This window comes from Euprymna scolopes, chromosome 6, assembly GCF_053919585.1.
Source record: "Euprymna scolopes isolate OS-2025 chromosome 6, ASM5391958v1, whole genome shotgun sequence".
NCBI classification, from domain to species: domain Eukaryota; kingdom Metazoa; phylum Mollusca; class Cephalopoda; order Sepiida; family Sepiolidae; genus Euprymna; species Euprymna scolopes.
Window position 1 is genome coordinate 102,686,630 of NC_136487.1, and position 25,436 is coordinate 102,712,065.

The 25,436-nt window shown below is 42.4% G+C and overlaps 1 protein-coding gene across 1 annotated transcript in view; it reads left to right on the plus strand.

The window, feature by feature from the left end:
- The window catches only part of LOC145277826 (fibroblast growth factor 9-like), a 384,714-nt gene that overhangs the window by 225,499 nt on the left and 133,779 nt on the right, over positions 1-25,436 (plus strand). The gene's annotated exons all lie outside the window — the stretch shown is intronic.

Consider the following 25,436-nt stretch of genomic DNA (forward strand, 5'->3'; position numbering starts at 1 on the left):
AAACAACAAAAAGAAGCTGCAAAAAGCTAAAAAGACCAAGGAGGCTGGGTCCCGTTCCCCATCCTCCATGAATGTAGAGAAGACTGTCTCTACAGTTCAGTCACCTAAAACCCCAACCCAAACCCCATCGGCTGAACCAAAATCCCCACCCCTTTTTTGACTTCCCCCCAGCGGTCGCTAAATCTTTGTCCCCGGAGAGGCCGGAGACACTCTGCAACAGAAGATCTGCCTCTGCTTCTCCTATATGGAGAGACAAGACGAAGAAGCTCCCCTATCTTCCAGGAGATCGGACATGCGATGTAGACCCCCTTCATGCTGATAGTTATATCATGCAGCATCATAGGGGTCTACTTAGGCTGCTCCGGAATATGGACAAAATAGAGGGGAAAAGAGTCACCAACCCCAAGAATTTCCCAAACGCCCCTTTAGTCATGACCTTTGTGCGCCACACAAAAGTTGGTCGCACAAATGCCATGTGGAATATGTTTGAGGAGGCGAAGGGGGCGTTCCCGAATATTAAACTAGTGGAAGAGGGGCACGACTCCCTCAACCAGCTGGCACCCAGATGCGAAGGGAGGGTCCCTATATACATCCACCCTTGTTTTTATAGGGCCCTGAAATTAACCTTCCCGTTGGATGTCGGGGGTATTGCGCGGGACGGACGAGTAACGTCCGAGTTGCTTTCGGGCAACCTCGCCTAATCCTGCGGCATTCTTGGTACAAAAGACTTTAGGCCGGTGGTTGTCGATGCTTAGGTATAATGGCCATGTCCTTAAGCCTTGCTAGCTTGAAAGTAAGGGGCATGAGGTGCCGAAGCAAAGCCGCTAGGGTGCTGAGGGACCTCATGTCCATGAACATAGATGTGGCTGCGTTACAGGAGACTCACTACAATTCCATTGACGATCATCGGGTGCTGGAGGGGCATTATGATGTCTTTTCAGCATACAGTGATAGTCAAGGTAGGGGAGTTTCTTTATTAGTAAGGCGCACACTTTCTGCAACGGTTAGCGTTGTTCACGCGGATACCGATGGTAGACTGATCGTGGCCGATGTTGCCGTGGCAAATAAAGCGTTTCGAGTCGTCTCGCGGTGTATGCGCCCAATTGTGTACGGGAGCGGGTTTCCTTTTTCAGTCAGTTGGAGGTGTTTCTCGGGGGTTAGGAATGGTTAGTTCTAGTGGGTGATTGGAATGCCATCCTTGATCCCAGGGTAGATAAGGTGGGCGGGACTAGAGGAACGGATGGGTGTGAAACCAGTCTGTCGGACATGATGGCTAGATGCGATCTGGTAGACAGGTATCAGTGGATCATCTGGGGCGGGAGATGTGGACGTGGCTCTCTAGCAGGCCTTCCGTTTCAAGTACTTACTGTGATCGGTTGTTAGTTAGAAGAGGCAACATAGAATACATATCTTGTCCCACGTTCCACTGGTTAGGCCACTCTGACCACAAACTACTTGTGGCCAGATTAGATCTAGATAGGAACCCCAAGTTAGCCGGGTACTGGAAGTTAAATACCTCCTTACTCGAGATACATGACTTCCGGGAAAGGCTAACTGAACACATTAAGAAGGGATTAGTGGGGGCGGTTACTGGGAGTAGGTGGTGGGTAAACGCCAAATCTAGTATTAGAGACTTCTCTGTCAAATATGGCCAACACCTCGCCCTAGATAGGGCCAAGGCAGAGAAACGTCGGGAGGATAGACTATCCCGGGCGGTGGCAGGGGGGGATTCCCTAGAAATAGGCCTAGCTAAGGCGGACCTGAGTCGTTTCGCTAGCGAGCAATATCAGGGCCAGGTAGTTAGGGCTAGAATTAAAAAGATGCCCAACGAAGCTATGAATGTGGACAAATCGGAGTGTGTCCGTTCGCTCGGGCGCAAATCGGATAACTACATTCGTAAGATTCAGAGCCCGGAAGGACACTCCTTAGTGTCGGCTCGGGAGATTTGTTTCGAGTGCACTTTGAAGATCGTTTTGCGCAGCTTTCCAGACTCTGTGTCCAGGAGTTTGGCAACTATTTGGCTGGCTCGCCCTGCCTGGAGGCGGCCCGAGCGTCTAGTTGTGATGGTCGGATTACTGAATGTGAGGTCGTAGCTTCTATGAAGCAGGTCGCCTATAATAGATCACCTGGACTTGATGGACTGCCCTACGAGCTATACTTGAGGTTGTCACACATGTTTGTCCTGATTTTGACGGGTGTGTTTAACCACTGGTTTGACACGGGATCTATCCAGAGTCAGGTTACCAAAGGCGTGGTCACACTTCTGAAGAAGAAGGACACACATATTGGGGGGTTGGATGATTTTAGGCCCATCATGTTGTTGAATACGGATTTGAAAATCCTGGCCAAGTTCTGGCGAATCGTTTGCAGGTTGTTATCACTGACTTGATCGAATCGGATCAGAATTACGCTGTGAAGGGGAGATCAATTCAAAACAATTTGCATTTGATTCGTACAGTCCTAGAGAACCTAGAAGATGATACTGAAGCCGCGCTGATCAATTTAGATCAGTCCAAGGCGTTTGATAGGGTTGATCATCAGTTCCTGATGACTGTTTTAGAGACCGCTGGCTTTGGGTCCGGCTTCTGCAGATGGATCTCCATTTTGTATGCTCGGCCAACAGCAGTTGTGCAGGTTAACGGGGTGTGGTCGGCGCCATTCGCGGTTTCTTGGTCGGTGCGAAAGGGGTTTCCGCTGTCGCCCATGTTATATATCCTCGCGTTGGAACCATTCCTTAGGAATGTAAAGTCCAGGGGGGCTGGACCGGCCCTGCGCGGTATTGCTCTCCCTGGCGGTGCTCAAGCCAGGGTTTCCGCGTTTGCCGATGATGTCACCGTATTTGTTTCGAGCATTGTTGATATTATTACGGTGATTAAGGCTCTCAAGCGTTATGAAAAAGTTACAGGGGCTGTAGTCAATCTCAGCAAATCCGTTGGCCTGCGATTGGCCGCTTAGCGGGGATCGAATGCTCTGCCTGGCGCATTTGTCTGGACGGATGGCCTTGTCCGGATCCTTGGTGTTTGGTTTGGACTCAATCTCTGTCTTGATAAGAATTGGTCGGAGGTACAGACCAAGGTCGAAGCGTCTGTGAGGGTTTGGCTTCGAAGGGGATTGTCCCTTAAAGGCAGAGCAGAGGCATGTGCTACTTATGTGTTTCCGCTGATCCTTTACCGGTTAGCTGTACTTCCTCTGCCTGCGGTCCGTATGGCGGCCTTAACGCGTACGCTCTTTTCACTGTTGTGGAATGAGCGACGGCCGTTTGTCCGTAGACAGGTCTGTACTAAACATCTTGTAGATGTGGGCCTGGGAATGTCTGACCTGGCAAGTCATAAAAATGCCGAAAGGTTGGCGTTCCTGGGTAGAACTCTGATTGAGGATTCTGATTGGGGTCCCGCGGTTGGTGAAGCATTTCCCAACCTTATCCCCAATCACTTAATCGAATGCCAGAGAAGACCTAGAGGGCAATCACAATTCCTCAACGAATGCTGAAATGCGCTTAGAGTGATGCCAGGGTCCCTTGACCTTGCACGGCCTAGAAGGGCATTGTATTGGGGTTTAGTGGTGGGGACCACTTTGGACCCACTTGGGGAGCGGCTGGAGCGAACGAAGGGGGAGGTCTGCTCTCTATGGAATTGGTAGCAGGCCGAGGATATCTTAACAATTCCGAATTTTCCCTGACTTGACGATTGGTTAGAAATGCACTACCCTTCAATGACATACTGTTCAGAATTGGTAGGACATTTAGTCCTTTTTGTCCATGGTGCGAAGTAGATAGCTTAGAAACTGTAGAACATGCATTTTTTATTTGTTCCAAGCTCCGTGAATTCTGGGGGTATGTCAGCGAGGTCACGTCTCACATCGTCTCCGATCAGGTGACGATCCTGGATCTAGCATCCGTAGTCTATAACGCAGATCCCTTGTTGCCTAGGGAGGAACGAATGGTGTTCCTAGCGACCTTGGCCATAGCTAGACTAGTAGTGTGGGTTTCACGCATAGAGATTGGGATCTGATTTTGTATTTTAAACACCAACTTAAAATCAAAATCAGATGCGATAGAAGGAGGTTATCTTACTCACAGTTTAGTAGGAGGTGGATTCACACCGCTAGTTTATGTGCATTCGTGCGAAACAGGCTTGAATATGTGTTCCGTGCCTAGGCATGGCACATGCCGAGCAAAAATGCAATCTCAAGTCCAGATCAAGACTATCCCGTAGTTGATCAGTCCCTTAGCTAGTTGGTATAAATGAGCTCCATATCCCCAATCTTTATTTCTAGCACTAACACCAACACCAACATCAGACACCGCACCAACACCAGACACTGCACCAACACCAGAAACTGCACCAACACCAACACCAGACACCACACCAACACCAACACCAGACACCACACCAACACCAGAAACCGCACCAACACCAACACCAACACCAGACACCACACCAACACCAGACACCACACCAACACCAACACCAGACACCACACAGACACTCGTCCCCACACCAATGCAAATTGAGCCGCCATCCCAGAAAGAAAAGAATGAACCCGGGAGGGGGAGAGACCCTTCAGATTCTCCCACTTACGGACTCACTCCAACAGGGACTCTCGCCCTCGAAACGAGAGAGGAACTTTGTTTTGTAGACCCCCTGTCTGTGGCAATGGGCTTACCACACCGGCAGAGAAAAAATTTAAAACCTCTGCTGGACTTCCAACAGATAGGGGGAAAAGACGTTAATGTCCCCTCTAATTTCCTGGATGCCCCACGGCTAACAACTTTCGTCAGGCTTCCTGAGGCCTGCAAAACCAACGTGTGGACAATGCTGGAAGCCGCTGAAGGATCTGGTCCGGGAATTGAACTGATTAGGAAAAATGACCCTTCCCTTGAGGAACTCGCAAAACAATGCAAGGGAAGGGTCCCAGTGTTGGTCCATCCGTCACTCTATAGGGCCCTTAAATTGACTTACCCTTTGGATGTCGGCGGCATTGTGAGAGAAGGTCAGGACATGAAAAACCTGACCACCTTGAGCATTGCACACAACGTCGGTGTCCTTTCCCCGGCTGACTTCGGAGCTGAGTGTAACACACCTTAAGGTAGGTACCATGGCTTTGAATTTGGCTAGTCTGAATGCGAGGGGCTTGAGATCATCGGGCCGGGCGGCTCGCCTCCGGCACGACCTCTTGTCCCTGGGAGTGGATGTTGCTGCGATTCAGGAGACGCATTTTGTTTCCTCTGTGGACTGTCAGGTGCTGGCCCGAGACTTTGAGGTTTTCTCAGCATATGGCAGCCCGCGGGGGAAGGGAGTTTCCGTGTTGGTTAAACGTACCCTGTCGGCGACGGTCGACGTTGTCCATAGAGATGCGGTGGGTAGGCTGGTTGTGGCCGATGTTGCCGTAAAAGATTCTGTGTTTCGGGTGATTGCGGTTCATGCGCCCAGCACCGCTCGTGAGAGGGTCTCATTCTTCAGTCAGCTTGACGCGTTTGTAGATTGTCGGAAGCGGGTAGTGCTAATGGGGGATTGGAATTCCATCTTAGACCCCGACATAGATAAGGTAGAAGGCGGAGCTAGAGGATCGGAGAGGTGCGAGTCCAGCCTGGCTGATCTGATGGCTAGATGCGGTCTGGTCGACAGGTTTCGGTTCGAGCATCCAGGGCGGGAGATGTGGACGTGGACCAATAGTGTTTCCTCCTATCCAAATACTTATTTGGACAGGATGTTAGTTAGGAGAGGCGAAGTAGCCTTCTTATCTTGTCCCACGTTCATTTGGCTAGGCCAGACGGACCATAAATTAGTTATGGCCCGGCTGAAGCTAGGAAATAGGCCTAAGTTAGCGGGGTACTGGAAGTTAAACACCTCCCTTCTGGAGATACAAGACTTCCAAGATCAGTTAAGAGAATTGATTAAAAAGGCACTAGTGGGGGCGGTTACCGGGAGTAAGTGGTGGTTAGGTCTCAAAGCCAAGATCAGAAGCTTCTCCGTCAAGTATGCCCAGCGCCTCGCACTAGATAAGGCCAAGACGAAGAAGAAGCTAGAGCAGAAACTAGCCCAGGCTACGGGGGAGGGTGATAGGGTTAGTCAGGAACTAGCTAAGCAGGACCTTCTACGCGAGACTAGCGAGCGTTACGAAGGCCAAGTAGTTAGAGCTAGGCTTAGAAAGATAGGCAACGAAGCAGTCAATTCTGATGCAGACGTGCACCGTGAGGTTTCTAGGCGTGGCTCGGACAAATACATTGCAAAAATCAAACATCCGAATGGACGCACCCTGGAATCGACTCGGGAGATCTGCGAGGGGTTTCGAGAACATTTTGAGGAGCATTTTACGCAGCAGCCCGATCTTCCGGTCCTTGAGTTTAGCGACTATTTGGCCGACTCTCCCCGCCTCGAGGCGGCTAGAGCGGCTAGTTGCGAGGGCCGGGTGACGGAGCAGGAGGTCTTTACTGCGCTGAAGCAGGTCAGCTGTGACAGATCGCCAGGACTTGATGGTCTGCCATACGAACTGTACTTGAGGCTGTCGCCCATGTTTCTGCCTCTTCTGACGGATATGTTCAACCATTGGTTTGCTCAGGGATCCATCCCAGGGCAGGTAACCAAGGGAGTGATCACATTGCTGAAGAAAGGTGACGGGCATGGAGGGGAAGAGTTAGACGACTACAGGCCCATAACTCTGCTAAACACAGAGTTGAATATTTTGGCCAAGGTCCTGTCGAATCGGCTGCAGGTTGTTATCGACGAGTTGGTTGAACCGGAACAGAACTACGCTGTGAAGGGGAGATCGATTCAGAACAACTTGCACCTGATCCGCATGATCCTAGAGGGGGGAATAGATGACGACACGGAAGCCGCGCTGATAAACTTAGATCAGTCCAAAGCTTTCGATAGGGTCGACCATCGTTTCCTGGCATCTGTCTTAGAGGCCGCCGGTTTTAAACCGGACTTTTGCAAGTGGATCTCCATAATGTATCGACAGCCCATGGCTGCCGTGCAAGTGAACGGAAAGCGCTCGAAACCCTTTGTTATCTCTCGGTCGGTTCGTCAGGGTTGTCCGCTGTCGCCCCTGCTTTATGTCCTGGCTTTGGAGCCTCTTCTCCGCAAGCTGAGACATGGGGAGGCAAATTCGGCCCTGCGCGGAATGGCTCTGCCTGGCGGCTCAGCTGCCAAGGTATCCGCGTTCGCCGATGATGTCACGATCTTCGTGTCGGGCTTCAGAGACATTGAGGTCGTGTCAGAGGCACTCATACAGTACGAAAGAATTACAGGGGCCAAGATAAACCGCAACAAGTCGGTAGGACTGCGGTTGGGCGCATGGAGTGGCAACGCAAACCTCCCTGCGCCCTTCAGCTGGACAGATGGCCCGGTCCGGATCCTCGGCGTGTGGTTCGGACCGGGTCTCCAGCTTGACAAGAATTGGTTGGAGGTACGGTCAAAGGTGGAGGCTGCAGTCAATTCGTGGCTTCCTAGGAAACTTTCCTTAAAGGGTAGAGCTGAGGCGTGCGCCACTTACGTCTTTCCTCTCATCCTTTACCGACTGGCCGTACTTCCCCTGCCTGCACAACACCTAAAAGCTCTTGTCGAACTCTTGTCCTCGCTCCTTTGGGACAGAGGAAGACACTGGGTGAGCAGACAGGTCTGTATTCAACGTCCGTGTGAGGGAGGCTTGGGAATGCCGGACTTGAAGTGTCATCGAGATGCTGAGAGGCTGGCCTTCCTGAGCCACTATATGCAGGATGACCAACCGTGGCACCCCGTGGTTACTGCCGCCTTCCCCGACCTAATTCTCGACCCTTCCATCGAGAGCCGTCGCAGGCCGCGGGGAGAATCTGCCTACATGAAAGAGTGCCAAGCCGCGCTAAAACGACTACCAAGGTCCAGTGACCTTGTGACTGCTACCCGTAGGGAACTCCACAGGGATCTAGTGAAGGGGGCCGCTGACGACCCGCTATGCGCGCGTTTGGGGTGGCAGCAGAGTGAGATCCGCTCCGCGTGGAGCTGGGCGCCAGGTTCGAGTCATCTGAACAATTCGGAGTTCTCTCTGACCTGGCGATTGGCCCGAAATGCACTTCCACTCAACAACATACAATGCAGTTCTGGGTTTCTGGAGTCGCCTGATTGTCCCCATTGTGGGACAACGGCTGCGGAAACTACGGATCACGCTTTCTTCGATTGCCGCGAACTCCGCCAGTACTGGTCGTATGTCAGTGGGGTGACGGCTCGCATCGATCCTGAGCATCCTCGCCCAATTACTGTATCCAATGTTGTGGACAACGTGAGGCCGCCGTGGGACCGGGAAAGACGAATGGTCTACGTTACGATTCTGGCCGTGGCGAGAATGGTGATTTGGACGTCGCGTCTGCAAGGTTGCCGGGGGGTGTTGTCTTTTTCTGATCAAGATCTGATCGCGTTCTTTAAACACCAACTACGGGTGAAGATCAGATGTGATAGAAGAAGGCTGCATCGCGCGGCATTTGACAGAAGATGGATACATGTGGCAAGTCTGTGTGTACGAAGAGGAGCCAAATTTGAATACGTGTTCCCCGCCTAGGTGTGGAACGCGCAGTTCTGTAAAGTTAAATTAAACAAGTAGTCTCTCAGCTAGCTGAGTGTGTGTTCCATCCCTCCCCGATTAGGAAGCCTCCAAGATCCCCATCCCCTCTTACCTGCAATTTTTGTTTTCACCCCTTCCTCTAAATTTTACCCATCTTGGAGAAAAAAAAATACAAACTAACCTCCATCCCTTACCCACAAAATTTTCTTTTCTCCATTCACCCCCATCTAGAGGGCATCCCCACCTAGAGACTGACCCGCAGAAGCGAGGTTCCTTTTACAAACCTAGTGGAACGGGCAGTCTATCAACTAGACGGGGTTGGGAGGGTCCTACTAATCACCTTTTGTTTTTTCTTCCCCCTCCCTCGACACAAATGAATTATTGTTACCATTTTATTGTTATCTTTTTTGTTTTTACACGTCAATAAAAAATGTTTTAAAAATTGGGAGTTACTAGGACGTCCCCCAATATGAAAGGGTGAATGCGGTATTATGGTGAAAGAAGATACTAGCTGGGAGAAACTTTTGACTTTGTTTAGTTCTGGAGTGACAAGGATGACCAACGACCCCCAAAATCCCCCCTTTTGAGTTGGCCATGTGCCTAAGTTTTTTGTTCATCGTTGATTTTTTTTTCTGTATTTTTTTAACATGAATAAAAGAAAAAAAAGTAGGCTGGTTGTGGCCGATGTTGCCGTAAAAGATTCTGTGTTTCGGGTGATTGCGGTTCATGCGCCCGGCACCGCTCGTGAGAGGGTCTCATTCTTCAGTCAGCTTGACGCGTTTGTAGATTGTCGGAAGCGGGTAGTGCTAATGGGGGATTGGAATTCCATCTTAGACCCCGACATAGATAAAGTAGGAGGCGGAGCTAGAGGATCGGAGAGGTGCGAGTCCAGCCTGGCTGATCTGATGGCTAGATGCGGTCTGGTCGACAGGTTTCGGTTCGAGCATCCAGGGCGGGAGATGTGGACGTAGACCAATAGTGTTTCCTCCTATCCAAATACTTATTTGGACAGGATGTTAGTTAGGAGAGGTGAAGTAGACTTCTTATCTTGTCCCACGTTCATTTGGCTAGGCCAGACGGACCATAAATTAGTTATGGCCCGGCTGAAGCTAGGAAATAGGCCTAAGTTAGCGGGGTACTGGAAGTTAAACACCTCCCTTCTGGAGATACAAGACTTCCAAGATCAGTTAAGAGAATTGATTAAAAAGGCACTAGTGGGGGCGGTTACCGGGAGTAAGTGGTGGTTAGGTCTCAAAGCCAAGATCAGAAGCTTCTCCGTCAAGTATGCCCAGCGCCTCGCACTAGATAAGGCCAAGACGAAGAAGAAGCTAGAGCAGAAACTAGCCCAGGCTACGGGGGAGGGTGATAGGGTTAGTCAGGAACTAGCTAAGCAGGACCTTCTACGCGAGACTAGCGAGCGTTACGAAGGCCAAGTAGTTAGAGCTAGGCTTAGAAAGATAGGCAACGAAGCAGTCAATTCTGATGCAGACGTGCACCGTGAGGTTTCTAGGCGTGGCTCGGACAAATACATTGCAAAAATCAAACATCCGAATGGACGCACCCTGGAATCGACTCGGGAGATCTGCGAGGGGTTTCGAGAACATTTCGAGGAGCATTTTACGCAGCAGCCCGATCTTCCGGTCCTTGAGTTTAGCGACTATTTGGCCGACTCTCCCCCCCTCGAGGCGGCTAGAGCGGCTAGTTGCGAGGGCCGGGTGACGGAGCAGGAGGTCTTTACTGCGCTGAAGCAGGTCAGCTGTGACAGATCGCCAGGACTTGATGGTCTGCCATACGAACTGTACTTGAGGATGTCGCCCATGTTTCTGTCTCTTCTGACGGATATGTTCAACCATTGGTTGGCTCAGGGATCCATCCCAGGGCAGGTGACCAAGGGAGTGATCACATTGCTGAAGAAAGGTGACGGGCATGGAGGGGAAGAGTTAGACGACTACAGGCCCATAACTCTGCTAAACACAGAGTTGAAGATTTTGGCCAAGGTCCTGTCGAATCGGCTGCAGGTTGTTATTGACGAGTTGGTTGAACCGGAACAGAACTACGCTGTGAAGGGGAGATAGATTCAGAACAACTTGCACCTGATCCGCATGATCCTAGAGGGGGGAATAGATGACGACACGGAAGCCGCGCTGATAAACTTAGATCAGTCCAAAGCTTTCGATAGGGTCGACCATCGTTTCCTGGCATCTGTCTTAGAGGCCGCCGGTTTTAAACCGGACTTTTGCAAGTGGATCTCCATAATGTATCGACAGCCCATGGCTGTCGTGCAAGTGAACGGAAAGCGCTCGAAACCCTTTGTTATCTCTCGGTCGGTTCGTCAGGGTTGTCCGCTGTCGCCCCTGCTTTATGTCCTGGCTTTGGAGCCTCTTCTCCGCAAGCTGAGACATGGGGAGGCAAATTCGGCCCTGCGCGGAATGGCTCTGCCTGGCGGCTCAGCTGCCAAGGTATCCGCGTTCGCCGATGATGTCACGATCTTCGTGTCGGGCTTCAGAGACATTGAGGTCGTGTCGGAGTCACTCACACAGTACGAAAGAATTACAGGGGCCAAGATAAACCGCAACAAGTCGGTAGGACTGCGGTTGGGCGCATGGAGTGGCAACGCAAACCTCCCTGTGCCCTTCAGCTAGACAGATGGCCCGGTCCGGATCCTCGGCGTGTGGTTCGGACCGGGTCTCCAGCTTGACAAGAATTGGTTGGAGGTACGGTCAAAGGTGGAGGCTGCAGTCAATTCGTGGCTTCCTAGGAAACTTTCCTTAAAGGGTAGAGCTGAGGCGTGCGCCACTTACGTCTTTCCTCTCATCCTTTACCGACTGGCCGTACTTCCTCTGCCTGCACAACACCTAAAAGCTCTTGTCGAACTCTTGTCCTCGCTCCTTTGGGACAGAGGAAGACACTGGGTGAGCAGACAGGTCTGTATTCAACGTCCGTGTGAGGGAGGCTTGGGAATGCCGGACTTGAAGTGTCATCGAGATGCTGAGAGGCTGGCCTTCCTGAGCCACTATATGCAGGATGACCAACCGTGGCACCCCGTGGTTACTGCCGCCTTCCCCGACCTCATTCTCGACCCTTCCATCGAGAGCCGTCGCAGGCCGCGGGGAGAATCTGCCTACATGAAAGAGTGCCGAGCCGTGCTAAAACGACTACCAAGGTCCAATGACCTTGTGACTGCTACCCGTAGGGAACTCCACAGGGATCTAGTGAAGGGGGCCGCTGACGACCCGCTATGCGCGCGTTTGGGGTGGCAGCAGAGTGAGATCCGCTCCGCGTGGAGCTGGGCGCCAGGTTCGAGTCATCTGAACAATTCGGAGTTCTCTCTGACCTGGCGATTGGCCCGAAATGCACTTCCACTCAACAACATACAATGCAGTTCTGGGTTTCTGGAGTCGCCTGATTGTCCCCGTTGTGGGACAACGGCCGTGGAAACTACGGATCACGCTTTCTTCGATTGCCGCGAACTCCGCCAGTACTGGTCGTATGTCAGTGGGGTGACGGCTCGCATCGATCCTGAGCATCCTCGCCCAATTACTGTATCCAATGTTGTGGACAACGTGAGGCCGCCGTGGGACCGGGAAAGACGAATGGTCTACGTTACGATCCTGGCCGTGGCGAGAATGGTGATTTGGACGTCGCGTCTGCAAGGTTGCCGGGGGGTGTTGTCTTTTTCTGATCAAGATCTGATCGCGTTCTTTAAACACCAACTACGGGTGAAGATCAGATGTGATAGAAGAAGGCTGCATCGCGCGGCATTTGACAGAAGATGGATACATGTGGCAAGTCTGTGTGTACGAAGAGGAGCCAAATTTGAATACGTGTTCCCCGCCTAGGTGTGGAACGCGCAGTTCTGTAAAGTTAAATTAAACAAGTAGTCTCTCAGCTAGCTGAGTGTGTGTTCCATCCCTCCCCGATTAGGAAGCCTCCAAGATCCCCATCCCCTCTTACCTGCAATTTTTGTTTTCACCCCTTCCTCTAAATTTTACCCATCTTGGAGAAAAAGAAATACAAACTAACCTCCATCCCTTACCCACAAAATTTTCTTTTCTCCATTCACCCCCATCTAAAGGGCATCCCCACCTAGAGACTGACCCGCAGAAGCGAGGTTCCTTTTACAAACCTAGTGGAACGGGCAGTCTATCAACTAGACGGGGTTGGGAGGGTCCTACTAATCACCTTTTTATTTTTTCTTCCCCCGCCCTCGACACAAATGAATTATTGTACCATTTTATTGTTATCTTTTTTGTTTTTACTCGTCAATAAAAAATGTTTTAAAAATTGGGAGTTACTAGGACGTCCCCCAATATGAAAGGGTGAATGCGGTATTATGGTGAAAGAAGATACTAGCTGGGAGAAACTTTTGACTTTGTTTAGTTCTGGAGTGACAAGGATGACCAACGACCCCCAAAATCCCCCCTTTTGAGTTGGCCATGTGCCTAAGTTTTTTGTTCACCGTTAATTTTACTGTATTTTTTTAACATGAATAAAAGATTTAATATCTCAAAGTGTAGTATCTGTTCCGGCAGATGCTGCAAGCTATGACTAGCTATGACTAGCAAAGACCAGATGTGGGGGCAACCCCACATGCCTGACCATTAACCAGCTCCCATTTCCCACCTCTCGGGAGCTGGTCCCCTTTTTCCCTTCCCCCTCCCTTCACTCCTCACATTTAAAATGTGCCTTGTGCCTAATTTGCTCGGTGGGGGAGCAAATAAATACCATCTGTTCCGGCAGATACTGCAAGCAAAGACCACATGCGGGGGCAACCCCACATATAAGACCTTGGTCAATGTAGGGGCAACCCTTCATACCAATTGTCACTATCCAGCTCGCCTACTCCCCGGGAAGTTGGTCCCCATTTCCCCTTCACTCCTCACATTAAAAATCGGCCTTGTGCCTAATTTGCTCGGTGGGGGAGCAAATAAATACCTTGCCGTTTTCTGTTGTTCTTGGCCTTCGGGCCGGGATACAAAGTGTAGTATCTGTTCTGTAGATGCTGCACTTAAGATAATTTGTACCAGTCAATGGAGTGGAAACCCTCTATACAGGAACAATTATTATTTTTGGTAACCAGAGTGCCCACTTTTTTGCCTACTTTTAGGGGAGCTGGTTTTTACCCCACATTAAAAACGGCCTTGTGCCTAATTTGCTTTGGTGGGGAAGCAAATAAATAAATAGAAATTAGGGGTTTTAATATGAATATCGATACACACAAAACCGAATTTATAGGAGTATAGATTGATTATTCCACTTTGTTTTCTGAGTCTCTATACATTGCAAAAACAAAGCTCAGTAGTGATATAATAAAGTCCTACAGCGATAGAGATGTAGTGGCCTTGTTGTAAAACTACTGTTTTAAATTGATGATGTGGCAGACCTTCTACAGTTATATTTAGATGGAGATGTGCTCCAACTCTATTTGGATTGTATGAAGGTCATCAGACGAACATCGACCTAATTGAAGCTCAGTTAAAAAAGACATTCACAAACGGGGCATTCACTGCATATTCAAAACTTAAACAAATCAAGTGGGCTGTTGAACACGTGAACATACATGCCAATAAAATATGACAACTTGCAAGAATAGCTGGATTCACAAGGAAAGGGCTCGAGACTGTAATGAAGCTAGCATTTGTGACAGGGTTCCCCAATGACAGGCACCCAATGACAATGTTCCCCAATGACAATCCAATGACAGGCACTGAACATTGGTGCCTTGACTATGAGTGATTCGCTGGCATGAGCGAGGGTACTCACATGAAATACAGCTGAGGATATTATTGCAGCCATTTTAAAGTGAGGTTAAAGATCCACCCACAATGAATCCTTGCACGGGGATCATCTATTTTAGATCCAGTGTTCAGGGCCATATAGCCAAAGACTGTGCAACTGGATGGTCCAATAATACAAGCGTCCAAAAGTTGTTACATAAATTACGATGTTTTAAGTGCAACAAAACCAGCTACTTTGCTGCAAAATGCGAGGGAAACGATTCCGGAGAAAAAGACGTCAGCACCAGTTTACTCCCCATGAAAGTGAAAAACGCATCCAATCATCTTTGATGGACAACAATGCACGGCCCTAGTTGGCAACGGCTGTTCTAAAATAGCAAATGCAGATGTATGTGCATAGAAAGTGTGTCAATGGTGGCATAAAGACTCTGATGTTGCACTATTGGTCCTGAAGAAGGCCGGTCTTCAGATGCACATAAACAAATCACTGTGGCCCTTTTAGACGATGATGTGAAAGGGGCAAAGATATTTCCTCACATGACTTGGGTTTGTTGTGAATGTTGCGCCACTAATAATGCAATCAAATATAAATGCAGTAATTGCTCAGGATACATCTGTGCAATGAAGTCAGAGATGTATGAAAACCATTGCAGCTAGGAAACAATGTTCCATACAAGAAGCGGTTTACTCTTATAATGTCACACCAAAAGACAGCATTTCAACATCTATATGTATATATATATGCATATATATGTACATATATATATATGTATATATATATATGTATATATATATGTACATATATATATATGTATATATATATGTACATATATATATGTATGTACATATATATATGTATATATATATATATGTACATATATATATGTATATATATATATGTATATATATATGTATATATATATATATATATGTATATATATATATATATATATATATATATATATATATATATATATGTATATAAAATAAAAAAATTACAATTAAATTTACGAAAATGATCCAAGATGGTAAAATTAAAGTATATTATAAATATTAAAGAATTGATATTTATAAAGTTATCTAAGTCAGATGTAAAAGCTCGATAAAACCAAATAGGAGATAGAGCTTTTTTTCTCCTAATTTTTTTTCCTTGATCTTTCTTATTTATATTTATATCTCAGCAGTAGAGTGAAAAACATATCTTATTTTTCTTTTATTAATATTATTGGAAGTTTTTCCTTTTTTTCTTTGTACACATTTTTGTGAATTTTTCCATTAATTTCTGCCTTTGAAATGTGGACCATCTTCTTCCAATTACGGGATTTCCTTGGATTTTACTTGTGCAAATGGAAATTCAATTAACTTTCTTGAAGTTATATATTTGGATTATACCGTCACCGGATTATTTATCTTCCACCAGACAGTCGAATTTATTACTTCTTACAGAATATAGCATGTGTCCGATTCTTTTCATGATAATCCCCTCCTCCCAAAAATTTTTTCCTATCCTGCAATTCAGGAAGAATATTCTGTCACCAGGTTTGTAAAACCTTGTTGGAAAATTTTCTTTTGTTGTTATTACTCTGGTTGCACTTGGTAAAATTCTGTCAAATACATATCTGATTTTCCGTGCAAACATCAGTTCGGCTGGTGACGAACCGGTATCAGTGTTTGGGTTCGAAGTTATCCTGTACACCGATAAAAATTGTTCAAGACTCTTCCCGTCAGTGTCCATGCCTTGGTTTTTCTTCAAGGCTCTTTTGAATGTATCGACGAACCTCTCTGCTAGGCAATTTGACTTTGAGTGGTAGATTGCCGTTATTAAATGTTCAATGGCTAGAGCCTTGCAGAATTCTTCAAATTCTTTGCTGGTAAATTGGGTGCCGTTGTCGCTGACAATAGTTTTAGGCACTCCAAAACGACTGAAGAGAACTCTTAGTGCATCTATTGTACTCATCGAAGTAGGGTGTTTGTATTTAAACACTTCTGGCCATTTTGTGAAACTGTCGACGACCACTAAGAAATAATATCCATTTAAAGGGCCTGCATAATCGATATGTAACCGAGTCCACAGTGTATCAGTCTTTGGCCACGGTTGTATCTGCACAGGTGGTGCCTTTGCTGCTAGCTGACACCCTTGACACATTCTTACGAGTTTTTCAATGTCCTGGTCCATCCTAGGCCAATACGTATATCCACGCATTAAAGCTTTCATTCTCGACATGCCTGGATGACCACTATGAAATTCTTTTAAAATTCTTCTCTGAAGCGTAGTTGGTATGACGACTCTGTCTGCATACATCAAGGTTTGAGCACAAATGGAAAATGGTAAAATTTTAGGGTCTTTCTTTGATTTTCCATTTAGTTGCACCAACTTTTTCATTTTCACAATATAATCATCCTTTTCTGCTGCCTTATTTATTTCGTCTAGAGTCACTGGTAACTCTCTGATTGTGTTGCACAGTAATCCGGAGAGTTCTTTTTCCTCTGTCAATGCAGCTATTACTGTGTCTTCCAAAGGTTCAGCACACTTTTGGATGAGCCTGGACAGTCCATCTGCATGTCCGATATTTTTGGATGAAATGTACTCCATTTTAAAGTTATAATTTAGTAGAATTATGCTCCATCGTTGGAGTCTGTTCGCAGTGTGCGTAGGTATGCCTTTTTTAGAGCCAAAAATAGTCAATAAGAGTTTGTGGTCGGTTTGCAAAGTAAACATCCTTCCATGAATAAATCTATGGATTTTTTTAATGGCATAAATAATCGGCAAGCTTTCTTTTTCAATTTGAGAATAGTTTCTTTCAGCCGGCAAAAGTGATCTGGATGCATGGGCTATTGGCTTTGTTGATCCATCTTCAAGTTTATGGAGAAGAACTGCTCCTACTCTGTAGTCACTTGCATCTGATCCAACAATCAATTCTTTCTGTGGATCAAAATGTGCTAGAGCTAAATCTGATAGCAGGCATTTCTTAATATCTTCAAACGCATTTTGGCATTCTTTTGACCAAATCCACTTTTGTCCTTTTTTTAACAAATCATTCAATGGTGCTCTCAACTTATGCATGTTTGGAATATAAATAGAATAATATTGAGCCAAACCCAAAAAAGATTGTAACTGGGCAACATTATTGGGTGCTGGCATCCTCTCGATTGCTTCTGTTCTCTGAGGATCCAGTCTTCTGCCTTGGCTGTCGATAATTTGATAAAGATATTTTATCTGTTTTAAAAAGAATTAACATTTTTCGGCACTTAACTTGAAACCAAATTCTTCAATTCTTTGGAAAACTGCTCTGATGTGTTCCTTATGTTCCTGTACATTTTTACTTTTGAAAGGATGTCATCCAAATATGCGATTCCAACATCTAAATCAGCAAGCATCGTATCCATTACTTGCTGAAATAGTGCTGAGGCCACTTTTAATCCAAAAGGAAGTCTTTTTAGTCGGAAAAGTCCTAGATGTGTATTGATACACAAATACTTAAAACATTCTTCACTGACTTTTACCTGAAGGTAAGCTTCCGATAAGTCGATTTGGGAGAAAATTTTACCTCCATTCAGCTTTGTAAAAATGTCTTCAGATGATGGAAGTGGATAACTATGATCCATCAGACAGTCATTAAGGCCTGTAGAAAAATCGGCACATACCCGAATCTTCTTATTTTTCTTTTTAACATACACAGTGGGGCTCGCTCACTCAGAATAGTCAACTTTTTCGACTACACTATTCTTCTGTAGTCTTTTTAGTTCAATTTCAATATCTTCTTTTGAAGAAAAAGGCACATTTCTTTTTGGTCTAAAAACAGGTTTCACATTCTGTTTTAATTCAAAATTTACTTCAGTTTTGGTGCACACTCCTAATCCCTCTGAAAAACTTTGGGGAATTCACTTTTTACCACTGCCAGAAAATGGTCATTTTGTTTGGAATTTTTCTTTTCCAATGCTCTTACATTATTGCAAAATGAATTTATGGGTAGCTCCCATATATCAAACAAAACAATCCAATCAATTCCAAAAAGGCAAGAATTTATTCCTGGAACAACTGAAAGGTTTGAGGAAAAAGTTTTCGATCGAAGAGAAACACTGCAATTAAATTCTCCCATGAATTTTAATCGCTCTCCGAAAACACCTTTTGCAATTTTTTGTGTTTTTCTCAGTTTTGGACCACCAATTCTCTTCCAGGTCACTTCGTCGATAATTGATATGTCGCTACCTGTGTCTAAAAGTAGCTTCACTGGGTGACCATTTATTTGTGTGTGAACGAATTTCCGTTTCCCTCCTTGTTTTATTTCTTCTTTGGACAAGACCACATTTACTTTTGGCTTCCATTTTCGTCTTTTGTCTTGCTTAGTTCGGCAGTGGGATGCACGGTGTCCCACTAGGCCACATTTGGTACAACGTTGGTCTTTATAAGGGCAGTTTTTTCTAAAGTGCGGACTCGCACAACTCCAACATTCAAAACTTTTCCCTTTGTCTTTTGGAAATGTCTTCTGTTTTACTACCTGGACTTGGGATGTGACTTTTCCCTCTATCCTCGTAGTGTCCCTTTTTACATTTATCAATTTTTGACATTCTTCTGTCACTTTTTGCAAGTTCATTTCCGGGTCTTGCTCCATGATTGATAATATCCTTGACCTTAAATCCTTGTCCTTCGGTGCTGTCAGTCCCTGGACAAATATGTAGCACTTAAACATGTCCACTGATAAATCCTTTATTTTAAACAGTCACACTGGGCGTTGACTTTGCTCGCATATGTGACAATGTCATCAGTTTCGTCTTTTGACATATTTAAACACCTATACCGTGTATGAAAAAGACTATCTCTTTCACCGAATATAACACTCAAAATTTTCACCGTTTCAGAAAAAGAGATCTCTTCCGGTTTTTTAGGCAATATCAAATTCGTGAATTTAGTATTTTCTTCTGTGCCCATTTTTTGGTGTAATAGTAATTTTTTCCTCATCCGCCCACTTCTCGCATCGTTTTGTAAATATCGTTTCAAACCTACGATAATAGGCTGGAAAAGTGTCACCTTTTTCTGGGTCATATTTAAACTCTGAAAACGAGTTCGCTATACTCTCAGCCGAAAAAAAATCTGGATGCGCCCTCCTTAGATTTTTCTGACAAAATCGTTTCACAAAATAAGCGATTATCCGCGTGGCCTTCGTTATAAAGATGGCCGGCCAGCTGAAAAAATGACGTCATCGCCGAGGTCCCAACAAGCAAGATATGTGGAACTCTTAGACTGTGAACAGTAATTTTTACAGACAGCGTTACAAAACTTCAAAATTGGATTAAAATAAAGAAATAAAGAAAGAACACGATTTATACTGAAACTCATCTAATATTAATAATAAAAAATTAAAAAAAAAAAACACAAGTTATTTGTTTAAGTATATTATAAGCAATTGAATATTTTGTTGTATTATAGATTTTAAAGATTAGAATGCGTTCTTTAATTACTTATAAATTACATTTTAAAAAAGTGAAGGAACACGATTTGATTTGAAATAAACTTGAAGTTTATTTAATATAATTAAATGAAAATTATGCATGTAAGATTATGAATATTTGAAGCAGAACACAAGCAAAACATTTGATATGAGTTAAGACAATAAACAAATATTAAAGTTAAACTTTTTTTTTAATCAAAATGAATATTTTTTTTTTAAATCAAAATGAATATTTTTTAATCAAAATGAACCACAATATTTTTTCAAAATCAAAAACAATATTTTTAATAAATTCATGAAATATTGCACAGTAAAAAAATTAACCTAAAGAAAAAATCATGTTTCTTATTTAAGATTATTTCACCACATAACAAAAATAACATGCAAAATCATTTTTTTATATCCATATTTTCAGTTTGTTAAAATACGTGGGTTTGTTTTACTGTACACATAGATTCGAAAAAGTTGTCAAAAAACAAATATATAACAAATAAATGTTATCAAAGGCAAGATAAGTTACTTTTCTGCCAAACTGGATATATTTTTCGTGTTTTTATTCAATGTAACATGTTTATTCAGCTCGAAAAACATAGTGTTTACCGATGTATTCGAAAATTCCAGATGGCGTCTGATTCTCTCTTTAACACGGTAAGTTTGGGATAAGGTGTTATAAATACAAAACCGGATAAAACACTGTTAAAAACTCGCTCAATATATGTTACCGTGACATAGGTTGACATATATTCGGCGGGTTTTTAATAGTATGTTGTATAGTTTTTTATTTATAACACCTTATCCCAAACTTACCCTGTTAAAGATAGAATCAGACGCCATCTTGAATTTTCCAATACATCGGTAAACACTATGTTTTTCGAGCTGAATAAACATGTTACATTGAATAAAAACACGAAAAATATTTGGTAGAAAAGTAACTTATCTTGCCTTTGATAACATTTATTTGTGATATATTTGTTTTTGACAACTTTTTCGAATCTATGTGTACAGTAATACAAACCCAATTACGTTAATGAAATGAATTGTACTTATTTACTATGCCTCCCCACGGGACAGAGTTAGACACCAGGGTCGTTTTTTAACGTGGAGAAAAGGTACAAAAATAAAAATTGTCTCAGTCGTGAAGGATTTCTCCTCCACCGAAAGAGAACAAGAAATAGAATGCAGCATCTGGAGAACAGATACTACACTTTGATCTGGTCCCGAAGGCCAAGACTGTTTAAGACCACGAGTGAACGCGCGTTTTTTTTTTTTTTTTTTTTTTAGTTTAGTTTCATATATATATATATATATATATATATATATATATATATATATATATATATATATATATATATATATATATATATATAAGTATTTTTTAATTTTATCTTTCTAGCTTTAAAAAAAAGTTTAAAAATTTTATCAGCCGGCATAATTTATTTTTAAATATTGAAAAATTTCAGAAAAATAAATTATTGTTAGATTTTTAAAACGTGTGTCAACAGCTTAAAAAAATCGTGTTTTAAAGAGTTGATGTTGTCTCGCATTTTCATTAGTTTTGTATGCTGTAAAAAATTTTTTTTTAATATTAGCAATTTATTTGAAGCTTCTTCTTTTGAATGGTAGAACATTTAGGATGATAATATTGAATTAAATTATAGTTACATCGTGTTAAATACAGGGGGGAGCACGTTAAAACTTACTTTGCTGAATGGAGATGGTGTAAAATCTTTTTTTTTTTTTACTGCATTATAATTCTTTATCTTTCGGAAATGAAAATACTGTCACTTTTTGGTCCTTTACGATAATTTCCTCAGCAAGTTGGAACGATGCACCGTGAAGGCATTTTAATAAAAAAAAGAAATATTACACTGACTTCAAGACGTTACGAATGCCTACCGGTGACTACCGGTGTCACCGGTATGGACTATCCGTGATGACGTCAGCAGATTAAATTATTTTTGCCCACCGGCCATCTTGTCTTTTAAGACGGTCTTGTTATCCGTCGTTTGTTGTATAACAAGAGTTTCGAAACATTCTTGTTGAATTAGCATTTGTTTCTGAAAATCCATTTGGGCTTTTTCTTGAGCGATTAAACTCTTAGTTAACGTTTTCGTCAACGTCGCTATTTGTTCCGATGTCATTTTCTATTTAAATGTATCAATAGCAAGTTAACGTATACCACAGAGAAAAAAATATTGTTCAAAAACAAGATGCTTATTTTCACAGAAAATTGTCAACACAAAGGAAAGTTCCGAAAAAAAAATCACCGTTAAAATAACACTTGACAAAATTTCAGGAGACTCTTTTTCCGTCTACTTCAGCAGACACACGTACACTTCTTTTAAAAATGTTCTTTATTAAATAAACACAGATTCCTCAGTATTGTTCATTTGTTGGTTTTTTATCGTATTAACCAAATACAAAAAACACGTCCGTTAATCATGAAGAAAGTCACAATTTACACACACACATACACACACGTTATATAACGTCAACTCTTTGGGAGTTTAAAAAGAGAAAAATGGAGTTTAACTCGTCAATAATATAAAAATTATTTTTTACTTGAGTAAATTTGTGGCTTTCTAAGAAGCTTTTTCTTCAATTAAAAGTGAACTTTGTGAACAACAATTTTCAGAATGTTCTCGGTTACCACGTGTTTTTTTGTTTGTTTGTTTGTTTGTTTTTTAGATGAATTTACAGTTCGTATCTCATCTTCGTCGCCAGTTGATATATCCTGCGCGCCTGCGGTGGGTTTCCGTAATAAAAGGATATTCAAGAAAGGTATTCACCAGGGAAATGAATGGATAAAGAGGTTCTGAAGTAATAAAGAAATAGAGAAGTTTATTGAGAATATTTACAGAGACAGCATGTTACGTTTTAAGTGTTCCCGCCCAGGGTAGGCTCTCACAACCGGTGACCGGTGATAACGTTCTTTCGATAAAAAGTTCCGGCGATGAATTGCTCATCTCGCCATAACAGATAACGTGTGTGTTATTTGTTTTGTGTGTCACGATTACATCTTTTTTCTCTAGAATTTAATTGTTATGATTTTCCATTTCTTGTAATAAATACTTTTGCTAAGAATTCTTCATAAGTTTTGGTTTCGGTTTCGTTTATAGCTGATGACACTCAAGTTATCTATTTTTTTTTTATAAATAATTTTACGAAGAATTCTTCATAAGTTTTGGTTTCGATTATAGCTGATGCACACAAGTCATATGGATATATCTTTATTTTTGAAATCACAACATATACTAATCGATAGAAAATTGACTTATATATATACTAGCAAAAGTACCCGTCATTGATTGGCTTCAAAAACAGTCTACAGAAAATGGACTCTGATTTATGAAAGTATGATAGGTTATGAAAAGGAAGGGTTGTAAATTTGGGTTGAATTTGGTGGTATCAAAACCAAAGCAAAATATGATGAAAGTAAAAATAGATAAACCCCATAATTTATTATACCATCCCTGTTCACACTGAAACACTTATCACAATATTCTGTGGATCTATATTAGAAAAACATTGTTAAACTTTGTGACATATTTCCATTCTATGGAGGTCAGGTGTGAACGAACACCCCATAATTTTATTATATCATATTTCTTCAAACAGAAACATAATTATCAAAGTATACTTACAGATAGATATGAAAAGTCTTTATTAAAGTTTGTGCCTATTTCCATTCTATGGAGGCCAGGCGCGAACACAGACCCCACAATTTTATTATACCATCCCTATTTAAGTTAAAACATACTTATCAAAGTATTCTTATATACATCTATATCAGAAACACTTGTGTTTTTTTTTTTTTTTTTTAATTTTTTATTTCAATATTTTGCGAACGCAGACCCCACAATTTTAATGAACCACTGTTCTGCGAGATCAAACATACCCATTCCTGTGTCTCGATACATTTTCTATCATCATATGTAATCGCTTTTTTTAAAATAGTCAACCACATAGAAACCTATTCGTGACCACACACACACACACACACACACACACATTCAGCTTTATATTATATATATATATAAGTTTGGTGGTTAAACGCCTTCTATATATTCCTTTTGTCAAACAAATTCTTAATTCGAATATATGTGTCTATATGTTGTTTTTTCAGAATTTAAAATTTAACCACCAAACTTATATATTGCTCTATTCTTAAATATTGAGCTTTTCCTTTTTGGCTAGAATCACCCTGAAATTGTTACTTCAAGTAACATCTATCAGGATTTTCATCTGAATTCTATCAGTGTCTTATCTCGCTTATATATATATATATATATATATATATATATATATATATATATATATATATATATATTAGGCACCGCCAAAAATGGCCGCAAAATCAAGTTGTTGTTGTTTTTTAAAACGAAATTACGTTTATTAAAATCCATTATTTCTGAGTAACTTTTTTTTTCCAGAAAGATAAAACCCTGAATTTTATCATATAGAAAACAGAATAATGTAAAACTTTTTCTACTATTTTTAATTCAATTTTAAATGTTAAATTTTCCCAAAAAGTTAACAATTGACATTTTTTGTCTTGCACAAAAAACGTACTTAAATATTTAAAAAAAAGGGGTTTTGAAATAATTAATTAATTTATTTATTGTCTAACTAAGATTTAGGATGATTTTCTAAGAGAATATGCAAAAATATTATAATATAAGTACCTGAATTTCAAATAATTCCACTTATTCATATAGGTAACCAGATATTCGCGTATACGCAGAGTTCAGATCGACTCTGTTTACGTTTTCGTCTGATAAAAAGCAAACTATGGAAGACCAAACAGGCCAAAAAAAACTTATTTTTCAATGACGAAAATTTCAATGTATTATTAAGCTGAGGCTGGCCAGTACCAGATGGGTGACCATTTGTATGCGTTTGGTTTTTAATGTGTATGTGTGTGGGGGCCAGACTCCCCAAAATGGGGGGGGGGGCAATTTAAAGCAGAATAAAAAAAAATTATTTCAGCGCGTTTGGTCCACCATAGTCAAAGGCGGCAAACGTTTTCAAACGGGATCGAAAAAAAAGATGCTATTTTTAACACAAAGGGCACAATATTTATCGAATTTTTTGGGGGGGTATCGATTATTCAAAGCATGCCCTGTTTAATAATGGTCATGCATTATTCGGCTCGCTAAAAAAAAATTGTTAATTTATTTATCAAAAATTTTAAAATAGCTTTTTTCGTATAAATATTAAAAAAAAATTTTTTTTTGTTTTGCTTAACTTAAATTAATTATTTTACTTAACATATTCACCGAATTTCACACTTCAAAACTCAAAAGCGGGATAATTAAACACAATCGAAGTTCTGATATTCAGACGTCAAAATAAGGTATGCAAACAATTTTTTTTTTTTTTTTTTTTTTAAATCTATAATTCTGTCCCTTACAACACAATATGTTGATTTCAGTCTCAGATGATTATTTTAAGCATATTTGTTCCCACTTCAAAACAAGGGGGGGTTTTGTAAGCAAAAAAAAATATATATATAAATATCGTTTATGAAAAATAAGTACACTGTTATAAAGTTCATTCTTCTCCTAATAATCGCTGAAAATTTCGTATTGATCGGATAATTACCTGATTTTTGGTAGATTTTTAAAAAGACGGTCCGTCAAAAAGTACTGACCTACCCCCCCAGTTTTGGCGGTGCCTAATATATATATATATATATATATATATAATC